This window comes from Tribolium castaneum, chromosome 1 (genome assembly GCF_031307605.1).
Source record: "Tribolium castaneum strain GA2 chromosome 1, icTriCast1.1, whole genome shotgun sequence".
In the NCBI taxonomy this organism is placed as follows: Eukaryota; Metazoa; Arthropoda; class Insecta; order Coleoptera; family Tenebrionidae; genus Tribolium; species Tribolium castaneum.
The window spans coordinates 974,742-992,891 of NC_087394.1; the positions used below are offsets into that span (position 1 = coordinate 974,742).

Sequence of the window (18,150 nt, forward strand, 5' to 3'; positions counted from 1 at the left end):
GAATTAAATAATTTTTGACCCAATTTAACTAATTTGTTCATATTTCTGCTTTGAGGAAATTTCGCGAAATAATTGAATTTCTGGCTGAAAAATGCAAACATAATGTCATTTTAAATCTTATTTGATAAACTTTCAGCTTGGTTTAGCAAACTCTGCTTGTTCGTTAAAGACAAAAAACGCATTTTCTGTTAAAAAAACCGGTTTTACAAGTGGAGTCATAAATAAATTTGAAAAGTAATTACGTCTATTCAACTCGATCAGGCTTTCGTGAGATCCACTCAGAAAATTGGCGTCATAAATGTAATTTCCTTTTATATCTCAATGTATCAAATATCGTTTTATTTCCACCTGTTTCACATATTGCCTCTTTGATGTTTTACAATCTTTTCCAGAAGGTAGACATATTTTTGCACAACTTAAAAATACTTCAATATTTATGATTGTTTCTAAACCTTTTTTTTTCATGTAATTTGATCTGAGAGAAAGTTGGGAAAAGTCACAGCTTTTATCGGCTAATCTTTGGATTGTGTCGAACATTGGGATTTGCTTGCTTTCGCAGCGATATAGTTTTTGAGTCACGTATCTTCGAGGGCATTAAAAATGGTTGGAGATTCCTTCTTTATTTGTTTAATTAAACGAATTCAAACAACAGAATTTCTGATTTCGCTTGTAAATGGACGCGTTTCAAACACAAGTTCTTTGATGTGCTGACGTTAATTAGGTATGTACGTAGTAATGTAAAAAGAGCAATAAAGTTTGTGGAGCGTGTATGCACGCCTAGAAAGGGCGGTAAACCGGAATTACCTTAGCTAAGATTAACAGCTGCTTAGAGGGGTTCTTAACGTTCGGGTAAATGTCTAATTCCCTTTACTATGAAATTAATGCTTCTTAGCCCGAGTTGGGTCACGAAATTTTATCAATATAACAGCAAAATACCTTAAAATATCAGTGACTGAGTGCCTTGGAAGAAAATCAAAGAATTTCGCATCGAATTTCCTCCTCGTGTGAGATCAACTTTATAAGCGATTTTCGAAGCTAATAATAAACTGAAGTAGCACTTATAATATTCTAAATATAAAGTTTGCGACTAGCTGATCACTAGTTAAATTTAAACTTGAAACAACATTGAAGGAATTGCGGCGTTTCAACCAATGATGATGAGAAAAAGAAAAGAAGTGGGAATGCTTTCACCTTTAAGATTATCCAAGCATAATGACACGCAATGGCTTGCGTGAGAACTTGGGTTGGGATCAGTTTAATTCAATGAGTTACAATTGGTTGGCCAACCGTGGACAAATCATCAACAACCATACGCTAATGAACTTGCAGATGATTTTGTGATGAGATTACACGCGGTTAGGGGAAAATTTTTCATAATTATTGCAATTAAATACGAATTTTCGAACGCATTTGCTGATTTATTGCTGGTTGGGGGCTTTTTCTGCTGACTCATGTTTTTTAGTAAGGGAAATAATAGAACTTTGACATACTAATTACAACCGAAAAATTATCAAATTCTATTAATTTAACAATAATTGGCAAAATAATAATACAAAAACAAATAATAATAAATAATAATAATAAAACTTTGTCATTTGATGTAATTTTATCTAATTACTACCTAAACATTATCAAATTGTATTAAAAACAATTGGCAAAATAACTTAACTTTTCTAATGGAGCGCTTCATTTCTTATTAAAAGCTTTTATTTAAGCTCACTTTTTTCAAAAAACGTCTCAGTGTATTTTAGACACAGGCAACCAGTTATACAACTATTTAACTTTTTTTAGGAAAATCTGTAAAACATCCACAAATTTTTCAAGTACCTTTTTCTACTGTACAATTTTTTTTAAATAACAAGCTACAGACTGTGATTACTTATTACTATTAGTCTTATTACTAATTCATTTTTACGATTTGATAAGTAGCGTCAATTTTTTAATTTTATAGTTAATTATAAAAATAACATAATTGTTCTTTGAAGAAAAGTTTATACAAATTGTAATCTTTATTAAACGTCGACAAATTTACTTAAACTAGGTAAAATTTTATGACTTGAGTGTCTAAAAAAACTTGTAAAAAAATCATCAAATTTTTTAGTGTTTACAGTTAATTGGAGCTATAATTTTACTAATAAAAGACATTATGTTTTATTTATTTGAAATTTTTTTTATAAAAAACACTATAATCTGTAATCATAAATTACATTTTTTCATCGTTAACAAGCTTTTCTTTGGTTTTTCTATTTTATTTTTTGTAATAACAGTGTAGTATTGGAAAGAGTTTTTGTTAAGTTTGTTTATGTTTTTTCTTGTTTAGTGGAATCATTTTCAAGAGCTCTAAAATAAATGAGTAAATCCCAATGTTAAAATATTACAAATTATTGAAAATTTTACGGCATTGCCATTCGTTATTAATTAAACTGTGTATAATATACAAACGGTTGCTAAATATTCCAAATTACTGATGTGGCTTCCAACATCAATATTACGCATTTGGTTTTAATGAACCTCAAAAACAAATCTCATTTAAAATTATATTTGTGTCTAATATATTTTTGCAGCTGGATCACAATTTTAATAAATGCTAATTGAAAAATATTTGCTCTTGCGTTATCGATTTGCATTTTCTACATTTCGAAAGTCCTCAAAACCTCTTCCCTTTTAAAAATATCTTTTGTTCGAAAAATACATTCGTTCAAAATTTTAATGTTATTGGTCGAGCTTAAAAAACCAATTCGATGTAGAATTTCTGTTGTCGATTATCGCCGAATAATAACACTTTGATGACGTCACAAAAATGAATAATTCAAATTGATTAAGTCGATTCGCAGTCGGCAATTTTTCCATAAGACGCTCCTTTTAATATAGCCGCCAGGTATTTCCGGAGCGCACATCTCTTCAAATATTCATATGTATAAACTCGGCCAATTTTCATAAAATATTTAATAAAATTCAGAAAAATAGAATTGCGATAAGGCGGCGGCCAAATTCATATCCTAATTTGAGGGGAGGAAATGCGAGGATTGAGTGGTGTTATTAGGAAAAATTTGAATGTTTGTCGCCGGATATTATATTTTAAGTTAATAATCGCTGCGGTGTTTTCACCCCTCGCTAAAACCCCGATCAAAAAAAGTTGTGACGATATGAACATTACGCTAAGCTCGTGTGTGAGATTTTCCCGTTCTTATCTCATAAAAGAGTCAACAAAGAAAAAAGGATACGTTAGGTTCGGGGGCGTAAATTGAGACTCGCCGTTATTTTAACAACTTTATTAAAGGTTTAATGGTTAAGTACATTTTCCTTTGCATATAAAAAGACTTAACGGAATAGTCGCGCTGATAAAAAGCTCGCTTTTGAATTTATATCACAGGGGGTTAGTTTTTATGTTACACAAATAGGTTGCACGTTTTGTGAATAATTTAAATTTTTGCCTCAAGTTTATGAATATAATACTTAGTAGTATGTATTTGAGAGAAATTCGCGTGTGCAAAGTGAATTAATAAAGTTTGTAGAGAGGCGGCAAATAAATAGGCCCAAGACTGCCTTAAATATCTATTATTGAAAATGCATGGCTCTACAGATCCAACTTATGAGTTCTACGCTCGGGACAAATGTTCCAGAATCCATCAAATATTTACGTGACCCATCGAGAGAGCATTCTACTCAAGAACAGCCCTCACCTTTTATACCCTCTAAGAGCGGCCAAAGTTCAACTTATTGTAACCTTGAACCTAGACGGAGAGTTATTTCAGTCGTAAAACCACTTCTTGAACCAAATTTATGACTAATTCGCACCGAAATGACCGCACGAAAAATATCAAGGGTTGGCAAATTTTCTGATCAAACGGAAAACACGTAACGAATTATATGCATATCAAAACGTAATCAATATTTGGTCATTTTCGATAATGACTGTTATTTCTTCCTATTATAACTATCACGACAGCGACCGCTTGAAATAATGGCTTTTGGTCTTCCATTATGGTAATAATACCTAGCACTGACCTCCAAATATTATGTATAAAGTAAAATGTGTGCCAGGTAATTTGAATTAATTCACCAACTCGGTATAATATGTATGTAAATAGCAACCAAGAGTATGAATTTAATTTGATTTAATGAATGTGGCTTTTCAGTGAAAAGTAATTCAAAAATTTCATGATTGGACTAAAAAAATTACAGTTACCGTCGAACCTCCATATCTCGAAAATTTATTCAGTTTGTTAAATATGTAATTCTAAATTTGTTACTTGAGAACTGTAAAGTTTACTTTAGGTTTGAGGTTTATGAACGTATTTTTGACAAGATTTAGCAAAATATATGAGTTTTTAGCTGAAAAATGAACAACATGAAATACATGAAAAGCACACTTTTGCTGAAAGTTGAACTAAAATTTTGGTTGAAAAGGTACTGAAACGCTTTGAAATGGGAATAAATGTAAGAGGACATAAACTTAAAACGTAAACTTGAACCGTTAGATAACTTTCTTTTGAAACTAGAAAATTTTGGAGCCAAATGACTTGACAATTTCAAACCGAGAAAGAACTGATTTGAACTGAAAAATGTAAACTTTAATTTTTATGCTAGTAGAAATACAAGATATTAGCAAATTTCGTTTTTTTTACAATACTTTATGTTTTTTTATGTATTTTGTGAATTTAATAGATTTTCTTAGTTTGGAGGTTCCACTGTATTGGCTAATTTGAAACTTGATGAACAATGAATATTTAAAAAATGATCCTTCTTGTGATATTTATTAAAAGTCGTTCAGCACGGCGTTAACTCGATTAAAAATTTCCATTTAAATTGGCATCAGAAAGAAACAAGCCGATTAACATTTTTCACAGTTTCTGATAATTATGCCAAAAGAAAAACTGATGCAATGAAGCTAAAACACGGCTGAGGGCGTTAACCATAAATTTTAAAAGTTGGTTTCTCATTATACATTTTGTCGGTAAAAGCTCTGATATCTTTAGTACGATGAGACAATTAAGCTGTTGTTATTATTGTCTATTTGACGAATCACAAGTTATGAAATAATTTTTCATTTTCAGAAATTAAAATGTTTTATTTCTTAAAGAAAATGTCTGTTGAGATGATTAATGACTTGTTTAATTTTTCTTTTTCTCTCATCAACGAGAATAATTAGATAAGTTTAATTGCATTTTAAATTTTCGCTTTTTTCCTTTTCTTCCGCTGCTTTACTTTATGGTAATAACGAAGAGAATTGAAATATTTTAAAAGCGTAGATTTGGTATCGACCGATGTAACAATGACAAGATCTTTCAAGTGCTTTGCATTAATTAAACATGCCGCTTTAATATTTAAACATTTCAACTTTTCTGACAGCAAATTTCGTTTGGAAAAAAGCAAACAAAGTGCTATTTTTTGACAAGTTATCAACTTATGCGATATTGTCAAGCCAGCGAAGCTTAAAAGCTTCAAAGTTCACCAACTACTCCAACTTGCCGTGACTTTTAAGAATACCCTTAAATTTTGCCCAGACATTAATTCGGTTTTAGACGAAAATGACGGCAACTTTCTAATACAGTTTGGCTCGAAATCAGTGACATGCTGTGTGTGAAAGCGATGGTTCTGACACTAATGTATTGTGGGATCCCGATAATTACACGGGACCATTAAACGTTTCCTAAACAAATTAGGGCTTTAGATTGGAACAATTCACTGTGCTATTACTTCTGACCGGGTCTGCACTCATTATTAACAATTATTGACGTTTTTATCGCGAAAACTTGAAAATCTTTTATGATATGACTTTAAAATATTAAAAACACTACAGCATCTGACTTGCTCGTTGATTGATTTATTAAGGGAGAGAAAAATTGGTAAAACAAATTCCGTGTTGATGACAATCATTGTTTATTCAAGACAAACATGCTTTCCATTTAATTTGATATACGTGAGTTTTCTTTTTAAATTAAACCAAAACAAACGTGCAAGTTATCCAAAAGTTAAACAAATGTTGTCTTTCAACGTAATAATTTTTATTCGTTTTGTTTCGCCAAGCATTCAAACAATAATCGCTCAACTGCTCATCCAATTGGAAGAGGTGACAGTGAAGAATTATATTTTAATAATTCATTATTGTTCGCCAGGAAAGTAATATTTTTTATTCTTCGACACTGTCAAAATTTGCGGTAAGGAAGTTTTGACAACTGTTTGGCATTTCTCAGTACGAAACGTCAGATTATTTTTAACAAATTTAAAGCAATTTTAAGCCTTGCTGAGTCTATTTCGAAGAATAAAATGTTGTATTCAACTCGTTTTTGTGTAAATCGGTTCATTTATTTCGCCTCGTGGATGATAAACCACTCGTTTTCACTCGTGGTTTAAAAATCCATTCGTGAAATAAAGCGTCCGATTTACACTCAAACTCATTAAATAAATAACTATTACGTAAGACTTGCATAATTACTATTAACATCATCGAGGAAATGTTGCTGTTGAGTTGTTCGAATCCATTTGTCATAGGTAAAGTTTTCGTGGACGTTCTTGGAATTGTTTATGCATAGTTTCGTCATCCGAACATCCTGCACAAGTATTCTCGCAGACATGCGAGGAACTGTTACACATGCTAGGGGTCAACTTGCACCAGGACAGGTTAAAACTCATGTTACATTCATGAAGCACTCCAACGACAAACTACATTCATCGGGCTCGACATTTACGTTTTTTTTTCGTTCTACCTTCAAGATTCCCAACGGTTTTATAACTTTTGCACTACTTTTTCTGGATTACTAGTTGATATCCACTAGTTTTTAAATAATTTGATCGCCTCAGTTAGCTGATGTGGGCTTCAAAGAACTCCAGACTTATATAAAATTCTTATATATACAGTTTTATATCAATCCGATGCCGTTTTTATGGAAATATTAGGCTTTTATGTGAGCGCAGGATGTTTGTTTACTTATGCAAGAATCAAAGAGATTCACGCGTTTGCACGAATGTTTTTTTTATTTTTTCTATATTTTATTTATAACACCGGTTTATTTATACTTAATAGCTTGACCCGGCGCATCCACCATTTTTCGTTCACTAAAATTTTCTCATTAATTGTATTTTCTCGTTTCGAGATTTCGATTTGGTTCTGACGTAAATATGTTTTATGCGCTAGGTGGCTTTTTTGTCGTCAACCCCAACACACGATACCTACCTTTGAATCATAAAAGAGTTCAATATCGAAAAGATTTTTACTTTTTGCTTGCCGGTTTACTCAACTTTCAAAGGAATTTTAAATTGCATATTCAAACAGCTAAATGTTAGAAGAAAATATAACTTGTAGTGCAGAAAAAGTTCCAAGCAATCCCCTTGACATAGTTTCGTGTCATTACCAAGTTTCTAATATTTAAATGATCTCCTCTATAAATGCAAATTGGCCATTGGAGCATGCACTGAGAAAATCGGCAATATTAAGGGCAATTGTGCTAATACCCAAGTGGCCTATTATTATCGAAGGCGTTATTTTCGAATTAATTAGGTCGAAGTGCTAAACCGAAAGTTTTGGGTTTTTTTTTCGAAGCGATTTTACGAGCGAGGTGAAGAGAAGCGAACTGTAAAAGCTTGTTTATGACTGGTTTTTATTCGAATTGTTTGAAGCTTTTAGGTAAGTCTTAAAATTGGTGATTTTGTTCGGATTTCTTTCATAAATAAAATCGCGTCTAATTTCGACTTGGCTTTGAATATTCAATTTGAAACATACGCTCAAGTCTTCCGCATCCCTTTATTGAAAATTTTATTGCTCAACTTCGTATTTAGAGGGAATTTATTGTCACCACGTGTAATATCTACAAATGGAAGCCATCGCTTTACTTTTGTGGCTTATTTTCATCACCAGAATTTGACCAAAAAATTCTCTCAATTGAAAGTTTAAGTTAATTTTCCTTTCGATTCAATGTAAGTGAGAAAATGGGTCGCTAGAGTTCGTTTCTTCGATTACACCTTTTTCGTTCGAAAAAAGCAACTAATGATTATTTAATGGTCTTTTATAACTTATTTTTTATTTAGTGTAAGTGTTGCATAATTAACTTACTTATTGGCAAGAATTCAATGTTTCTGAAAAATATTTAACCACTATTTACTCTTCTTACATTATTAAAAAACTTTAAGACTTTGTTACATTGCAAATTTATACATTTTATATTTTTTCATAGAGCTTGTAATTTATTAACTAATACAGTGCTTCAAAAAGTCTTGAGATCAACTCTTGCTGTGAAAATTGGAACGTATGTTGATTACTACATGGCGCTGGAGAAAATCAAAGTAGCGCATTTGACACTTAAACAGTATAAAACGATAATCTATCAAAGACAATAAAAATCTGTCAATCTAAATTCCACAGCAAAAGCTGATCTAAAGACTTTTTTAACACACCGTACATTCTTTTTAGTACTTATAGTACTATAGTAGTACTAGTGTTTCAGTCTTTGAAGCTGCCCTTGAAGATAAGGTAAAATTTTATCGTTTTGTATAATTAATAATTATTATTATACAAGACGATAAAGCGATTGTTTATCTACGAGTGAAAAAGTTAAGTTCAAAAATAGGTTAACAATCTTTATCGTCATTTTTTCTCTACAAGCTGGACTTTTCTTCAACTTTAAGAGAGAAAAGTTATTGTTGACACTTTAAATTTAATTGATTAAAATAAATGAAAAATAAAAAAATATCTATTGATTTTGTGTCATAAATTTGTAAATCCAAACATTTATTGGTTAATAAGTTGAACTCGCTGGGGCTTTTGTATTATTTTTGGGGTAAAAGTTTTATAATAATTTTCCACAATTTCCACTTTATTTTGCGATAAACTCTGTCAGTTTATTTTGAAACTGTTCCACTTTACATAAAATGCAAAACTCGAAACGAGGCCTCGTTATTCATCTCGGACTTTATGTAGGTTGCACATTAGATAACATCGAGCATTTTCCCTCATATAGGATGCACTAATATGGCTGGAATGTGTTGCCTTTGGCGTAATAAACGTGGCTTCGATATTTTCTAATATCGAGAGGTGCCTTCAAAAAAAGCGTGTGTGAAAAATGCGAAAGCTTTTACGATGCGCTGACTAAAATAAAAATTACAAAAGCGAGACAGTTTGTATTTGAGTGAAGCATCTCTCTGGAGATGTCTTTTAAATTCTTTAAGATTAGTGGTTTGGCGATGCCTTTGGGTGAAATATGACACACACACACAGACACACACAAGTGTTAACTATCAGTAATTAGATTGTGAATTTTTTAAAAGAGAAACTCGTTTGGGGTTTGCCATAAACATCAGTTTTAATCCAATTTAACCGTTTTCATTGGTAATGGTACACCAGCATCTTTGACGTCGAAATTCTCAAAGCGTCGCTTCTTTTCTTTAGGGTTAGATAGCGAGCGACTTTTTACTTAATTAAAACATAAACAGAGCGAAAAACACAAACAAGCCGAAATTAGAGAATAATTTCTAAAACCAATTAGACTTAAATCTCACTGTGATTTAAAAATCGTGATGAAAACGAAATGAAATCACATTCTCGAGTTGTGAATGTCGTCAGTTGTATTGATTAGAGTTAATCTGTCGTGTAAAATCGTGTTGACAAGTCTATAATTTTGTTAAAATGTTCGCTCGGTATAAGATGAGGGTTGCATCCACCCTTCGACTGGGGACGTATTTTGTCTATTGAATTATTAATCAATCCATGTGAGGAGGAAGAATTGGAACTTGGATTTCGATTTCGTTTGAGTTTTTAAGCTTGCATTCGAGAAAATTATTTAAATTGTCTTAACGTCGCGTTAAATGGATTATAACAAAGCTGACTTGAAGGTAATCCATTGTAAATCATTTAATCTTATTATAAAAACTTATTGACTTGTATTAGATGAACTGGCACACACGTTATTAGATTCAATAAAAAGTTAAGAAAGTTACGAGCGAAACTTTCAGACTACATTGATAAAACTGCGAGATTGTGCGGAAATTAATTTTAAGGCGATGCTACATTTCCTGCTGAGAATAGTTGTGAGGGAATTTAATATAACTAAAGTCATTTTAGAGATAATTTAAATAAAAGAAAAAATCCACCACACACTTAAGAACCGAGATAAAGTTTGGCTGTATATTAATCGAATAACAAGTAATGACGTTAACAAGCACTTTATTATTAATAATACGAAATTATTCGCAAACCCAATTAGGTTAACTGCTTTTAGTAGTATCATTTTATCAAGAATATTTAGCAGTTTGCGCATAATTTATGTATAATATTATGTACAAGTCACAAGTTATCTAATTAAAGTAAAAGGAATCCATTAGCTGTGCGGTGTCTACGTTTGTAGAGATTTACCGCAAGAGCCAAATGTAATGTAATATCTCATTCTGCGTATATGGATTCTAATGTCCCATTGTATATATTATTTCTTCCTCTTTGATGTCTCGAGGATTTGCATCAACAGTTTGTTCTCTTTTTTTTTCAGTGTTTCCAATTTTAGTCAAACAAATAAAACTAATTAAACCAAAATGGTAAAATCGAGTTGAAACTGTGATTTATTATTATTTTGAATAAATTCGGACATAAATCATTGAATTTGTATTTTTTTACGTTGATTGTTGTTGATATAAGTTTAACAATAATCCCTAGTTAATTACTTGTGAAGGGTGCGCATTCAATTTAGTTAGGAGGCAATTTGTAGCAAATTATTTTACATGCTTGCATTGGGAGAGCAAATTGCGGGATGCTATAAGATTAATGATGGGATTTACCTCATTTGTGCCTTCGCGAAGATGACTAAAAAATGTTCGATGTAGTATTTTTTATTTTTATTTAAAAGTTTGGATACAATATTAAAGTGTTTTAGGTACACCATCACAATTTTACTATTGCGATTATTAAACGTTTATTCACTAGTTTATAATAATGGTTAGCAAAGGTTATATGACGGTTGTTCTGTCTAGACCTCACATTAGAAGTATTGAAAGTTCTAATAAAGATATTTATTTGAAACTCGGAACTCAGCCATAATCCGTTGACTTCTGCTCAATGAAAATATTTTTAAGATGGCGGCACTTCCTCTTATATCGGAAGTTGCTTCAATATTCTTATCTTAAATGGAAAGTAATGTTTTTCACTGCGTTTTTGGATTAGTTGAGTTATTTTAAGGTCGTTTTTTCATTTTCCTATACCTAAGTTTAACCGTTTTCGAGATATTTAGCACTTTTTGAAATTTTTTTGATTTGCACCTATCACATAAAAAATCGGTAATACTCTTAGTTTTAGAGATTTCGTAATCATATTTGGTGAATTAAAAGAGAAAGCCTACGAGTATATCTGTTCTCCAGTGTGTTCAAAATTGGAAAAGAAGTGAGCTGAAAAATATTTTCTGAAAGGTGTAAATTAAAAAAAATAAAACCCTAAATATTTTGACTTTTAATCATTAGAGTCATTTGTCATTTACAATATAAGTTTTTAGCAAATAACTTCGAATGTGTTAGAATTTGCAATAAGGTTGTGATAACGAAAAAAAATTGTAACATAAAGTTTTAAAATATTTACTAAAAGCATAAAATTTTAATGATTCACCTAAAAATAATCCAATGTGAAAATGACGTGTTTGAAAGCCGTAAAATTCGTTAAAATAATTAAACACAACTATTAAACGCGTCCATATTTCGTTTGAAATAAGCTTCTCCTGTAAATATAAAGTTTGGAAAAAGTCACTTTAATTGTTGAAATAAAATCCCAACTCGACGTGACACGAAGCTTTTAAAACTTTTCCATCGCTAAACGAGTTAAAACCTGTAGAAAATCTTATAAATCCGAAAAATGCGTCATAACAGCAAGACCGGCTGTAAAATTCCAAACGTTGAGGAAAATTATGTTGATTCTGGTAAATTGCTACATGGAACAAACTGAAACTTAACTTTGTTGTATGTTAGTGCAATTTGACGTAATCAAGGCAAGATTTGAGAAAACCCATATTAGAATACAATTCCGCCAGTGCCAGGACGAACAGCAGTTTCAGCGTTCCAACTGGTTTATCGCCAAACTTGCTTCCTGTTCCTTGTGCCGTCTGGCGTTGCTTTTATATTTACGTCCTCAGTTCATGGCACCGTACAATGAAACCACTAAATGGCAGACAAGGATTAAGTTCTTGCAACACGTATAAAGATACAGATAAAAATTTTACGGCCTGAATCAAACACACAAAAATATTTTCTCATAGCTTGGTACCGGAAAATATTTATTTAAAACTTGCACTGTTTTCAAAATATTTAAATAATATTGACAAATGTTAAGGATTTAATATTCCTTGCTAAAGATTCTCAAGAGACTTTTACAAAAAAATGCGATGAGCAAAACTAACATGGAACTACTTATACAAGGTCGCTAAAAAGTATTAAGTATTAAGAGTATTAAGGGTATACAGGTTGTTCCGTCTAAACCCTACATCACAAGTGTTGGTAGTTCTAAAATTACGATAGTCAACTGAAAATTTGAATACAACCATAATCTTTTAGGTTATTCAAGATGGTGACACTTTCGGTTATGCGGGAAGTCGCTATCAACTTTCCAATTTTACTAATAAGTAAGATGGGAGCTGAGCTGGGTCACTCTGTATATTGACGATACAAACTAGTTACAAACTAGTGCCATAACTCTCTCTCAGAAACCTCCTGCAACGTCTGTATCGAACTTGGAAATCAAACGGAATTCTCTGTGTATCTGTAGATTATCAATTAGATTTTGAATTCAGTCAGTCGTCTATTTCAGCCTGTCAAACCCTCGTTGTCTGGCCAAACTCCCTAACAAAACGACAGGGTAGCCAACTAAATAAACACGGCATAATTTATTTGAATGTGGAAAGACTAGCATTTTCTAGATGAATTGGCTATTAAAACAGCAGTACTAGTTTATTTAATCGAGACGAGAAACCTCTGTTTATTTTTAAAAGTGATAAACAAATATTAATAAACAATCAGAGTGCATTTTTTCGCGTTTTTATAGCTCGGTTATATTTCTAGTTTACGAGGCAATAAATTCGGGAATTTTCATTAAATTGAGAGCGTCGTAAACCTCCAGTTCTTTCATAATTAAATTCATATCTTTGATTTTTTCCGGAGACAGATATTTTTGGTATAATTTGCCGTAAGCTTTTATGAGATACCTACACGAAGGTTTTAGCAGTATTACCAACTCTGCATACTCGTCCCGGTTGGGTTGTAGAATCCGGTGTTACCAACCTATTTTACGACTCCACTAACTACAATGTGTGTGAGCTTTGCCCAGCTTACTTTACTGCCTTAGGCTTATATTAAAACTGGTTTAAAACAAATCTTAAATCGTGGATGAAACTTTAACAGGAAGTTATTCTTTGGTGGTGGAGTTTAGATAAAACGATTTAAAAGACGGTTTTAATTCGAATTTATTGCGTGATGTGATGCTCTGCATACATACGATCGTCTCATATGACCTTGTGTGTGTTGCTTCCTAATCTCAACGGATCCAAACTGGGGCAAGGAAAAGTTTTTCCGCTCCCGATAGGTTTGGGAAAGCCGTGTTCAGATTACACATTATTAGTACGAGGAGCAACATTTTTCTTAAGCAGAGAGTTAGCCTTAATGTGATTGATTATACTCTGAAACTAAGATGGTGATGAGAGCTGGGAATACGCCGGCTTCCAACTTTACCAAAAGAATTAGCCGCTTTTATTAAATTACTCTCTATTCAGCCGCATTGCATTTAAATATATTTCATGCATTATTTTATCAACAGGAAATGCTGCATAATTAATAATATGGAAGACAATGAATGACTATTTTGTTGTTTGAGTTGAATTATATTCTATTGATATTTTTTGTGTAATAAATGCATAATTTATTAGCATTATCCCAGAAAGTCATTATCAGAAAACAATGCAGTTACTGTCGTCAGCGCAAATGCTGATTGCATATAATTCACCTGAAAATTAAACAATAATCAATAAGCTGGAATGAATTTAATTGAATTAATCCAATGCTTTAAAATAACGAACTGTAATAAGGTTATTTGGTTCTCGTGTTTGTAGTTTTAATTAAACCGTTTTCATTGGTCGGCTACTCAAGAGCACTAAAATCCTAAATACATTTTGTTCGATTTAACTTGTTTTTAAATGAATGGCGTTTTTATATGAGTACTTAATTTTTTTTATAACTAGCTCGTTTTTTGTTGCCGATACCGAAAAATACGTAAATTTGTTAGAAAATTTTAAACATCTTTGTCAATACTTTGTATTTTTCAGCAAGAGTTACATGAGAAAACAAAAACAAATTTGTATCACATTTTAATCTTTTTTTTTCTTATTAACAGAAAAATAGAGATGTGTATTAAAACAGTGAACAAAAATGTTGGTTGTTGTCATCATTAAAAAAAATTTTACTGTGTTTTTCTACATGTTTTCTTCTTTGTATGACACAAAATCTTTTGTACTTAAAGTCTGAAGGATTATATACCTTAAATTTTTTTCTTTTAAGAGCTAAATTTTGAGAAAAAAAGCTTATACAATTCTTTGTCTTAGGGAGTTTTAACTCACTTTGATGCTCTTTATTACCACCCGAGATATTGTTCGACTCTTTTGAAACATCCTGCATAAAAAATAATAATTTCAAATAATTGAAATGATCTCTATGATTCAAAGAATAAAGAATTAGATTTATTTTTTCATTAAAAAAATAAATGGGGAAAGTATTGATCATTTATAACTAATAGCTGTGTTATAAAAAAAACTATATAAAACGTTTAAACTTTTTCTTTGCTTAATTAATTTGTTTTTGGTTAATACACGGAAAAGAAAACTTAAGAGAGCGCGAATATAATTTATGGAATAATTTTTTATGGACATTTAGAACAAAAGACAGATTCTCCAAATTAATTAATTAAGTAAATTGAACTGAATGAAATTATCCTTTTGTCCTGCTTTGTTTAAAACTAGTGTGGTTTTATTCTCTCAGTTCGGCTCTTTTGATAGGTATTACATTTTGCAAAATTTAAACATCAATTATGCGCCGCTGTTGTTCTCATCAAAAATAAATTAAACTTGCTACAGCTAAAGTTTGTTTATTATCGACATGACCAACATTACCTACAAATTACTAGTTTAGAGTTTCATGGTTGACGTTTCATGCGAAACGTAATTTGATTGTTAAATATAATGCATTTAATCTCGTATGTCGATTTATAAATTATTACCAAAAGCTGCAAAAAAGTGAACAAGTTATTTATTAAATAATCTTCACACGAAACCAGTATAAGGAAGGATTAAGTTTATGTTGCTCGGTTGCATATCCCGGATTAAGTAATCAGCGCAAAATAATTTACCTCAGTTAAAATCCGGCTTAAAAGCACTAACAACTGGATTGGATTAAGTGTGAACAGTACTTATATTTTCTGTTTGTGATATAAATTCAGAGTCAATAAGAAAATATGTTTTTCACTCGATCAACGCCTGTCTTTCCGACTTCCATCAGACTTGATTTGAATCAGATTTATCGTCTTGTTTTATAACCCTCACAAAACACAACAGTCTATAACTCGTCGCGGAAGTTTAGATGATCTTAAATAAGAAAAAAGCGAATTTCTTTCAGCGAATTGAATAAACTGATTGCTTGGTATTGCATATCCCTAAAGTTACTACATTGTAAACGTTGATTTATATTTGGTGTTTAAAGGGTCCGTTCCCCAATTAAATGGAATATCTCTATCGTTCCGCCTGTGACCCACATTATATTAAAGTTGTTATTATTTCCGCGATAACGCTCGTTCGCAGATGTTACCGACTTTTCCTGAGAGTCGTCCCAGTCGTAAATATTTTCTAATGTATAGTTTCGCTCCGCAAATGAATTATAAAATGATTACACAACTTGTTGGAGCGCTCCCGCGAGCGTAAAGCTCCATTCCAGGCTGAGGCGAAAATTGTCCATAAAGCGGCTCAAGAACGGGTTTAACAGCCAAGAAGTTTTAAGCAATTTGCCAGGTTAAGCTCGCTCTGACCAAAAAACATTTTTTTATGCTTTTTCTATTTTTATTGGAGATTTTTTCTGCTACTTGCTTTATAATTAATCCCTCAAGAACATGCAGTTATGGCTTAATTAGTAATTTGAAATAATATTTAACAAGGGCAAAAAATCTCTCAACGGTGCAGCTGAAAAATCGAATAAAATCCCAATTATGGTGAAAAAAAAACTCGCTTCGCTTGTAGTAAATTAACAACTTAATAAACCGGTTGGTAATAATTAATTTTAGCATGCAACAATTTTAATCGCCGCAAAAATTTCTACCGTTGGAAGGGTTCTGGCAGGAATTTTTATTATAGTCCGCGGAAATTCTCGGGAAATTCTTTTACAATCGAAATTGCGTTTGCGTCGAACAATTGTCAGTTACATTTTGTTGGGGGGTGTTTGAAAATTTTTTACGGCAAATCTGTTCGAAAATGTGGAACTATTTTGACTTTATCTTATGTGAAATAATCTGGGGAATCGATTGGCGTTGAGAAAATCGCCAAATTCCCATTAGTTTTTTAGTTATTTTTTTTATTTTTGCTTGTGTTTCCAATTTTCTCGAAAACTACTACTCGGAGAATTATGATCTTTTTTGAAAAAGATAGATATTTAAAAGAGTTTTTTAACGATAATAAACTTCATGGGTTAACTCTCATAGTTTCGGAATTATTACATTATTGAATTATTGAATTATTGACAAATTTGGAAAAATCAAATTCTTAAAAATCGAAGCTTTTGATTTTTTTCAATTTTTAACAACTTCAGAGGATTGTAAACACATAGAAAAGTGCACAAAACTTTGCTAGAGTGAGTTTAAAAGTTTTTTTTTATTTTTGTGCCTTGACCATTATTTAAGCAAAAAATTTCAAAACTTTAAATCTCGCGAAAAACTGGTATAATACGTAGAATAAGCCGAAGAATTCGACCTAACAAACTGTTTTGCTCTACGACTTTTAGTTTTTGAGTTATGAATTTTTTTGTTAGGCAAAAAAATTAAAAAAAAAAATAATTCTTGTGAAAAATTGATATAATATGTAAAATGAGCCGTAGAATTCAATGGAACAAACCGCGTTGCTCTACGACTTTTAGTTTTTTTTTATGAATTTTTTTTGTGATAAACTTCGATCGCCTCTGTAGCGGGAACCGTCTTTTAGTTTCCGAAAAACACTCTTAAATACTCAAAATTTTTATTTTTTGCAATTTTTAAACAGCGATTATGGCGAAACTATAAGACTTAGAGCAAAACGGTTTGTTACATTGTAAAGTGCACATCAAAATCTATTAAAGAGAATGGGTTTTAACAATTTTTTTTTCAAAATTTTTTGTTTTTTGCCAACAGGATATTAGCAAATTTTTGATTTTTTTATTTTCTGTGTACGGCAAAACTATTCAAAAAAGGGTAACTATTCGGACTCTAGCTTATGCAAAATCATCTGGAGAATCGATTGACGTCGAGAGAATCGCCAAATTCCTAATAATTTTTTAGTTATGAATTTTTTAAGATTTTACTAATTTTTTCTTTTATTTGCAATTTTCTCGAAAACTATTAATCGGGGAACACTGACGGTTGTAAAAGCATAGAAAAGTTTCTAAAACCTTGCTAGAATGAGTTTAAAAAATAATTTTTATGTAGGTGTCATTAAAATTTTAAGCAAAAATATTCGAAATTTTAAATTTCATGAAAAGTTGGTATAATACAGAAAATGAGCCGCTGAATTCACTGGAACAAACCGATTTGCTCTACAACTTTTAGTTTTTGGGTTATGATTTTCTAATGAATAAACCGGCGCATCCACCAATTTTTCGGTTGTATTGATTTCTTTAAAAGATCTCGAGTAAGCTAGTATTATGAAAGGGCTGGTATAATCAGTAAATTGGGACACAGAAATCGCAGGAAGGACTTTTAGTTTTCGTTTTTTAAATTCTTTAGTAAAGAATTATGTTTAATGTTAGTTTTAAAAGAACGGGGATGATGTTTAATTTGTGGTTTATCATTTATAAATATAATTTTTTTTCTTCTTAAAGGGGTTTACGAAAATTTTACATTTTTTTTAAATTGATGCAATAAACTTGAGGCTGCGGCCTTGCTTTATTCTATACCGAAAATTGTTGATA

General features: G+C 31.3%; 1 protein-coding gene across 18 annotated transcripts in view; it reads left to right on the plus strand.

Moving 5' to 3' along the window:
- The window catches only part of nrm (neuromusculin), a 132,249-nt gene that overhangs the window by 11,751 nt on the left and 102,348 nt on the right, over positions 1-18,150 (plus strand). The window lies entirely within an intron of this gene.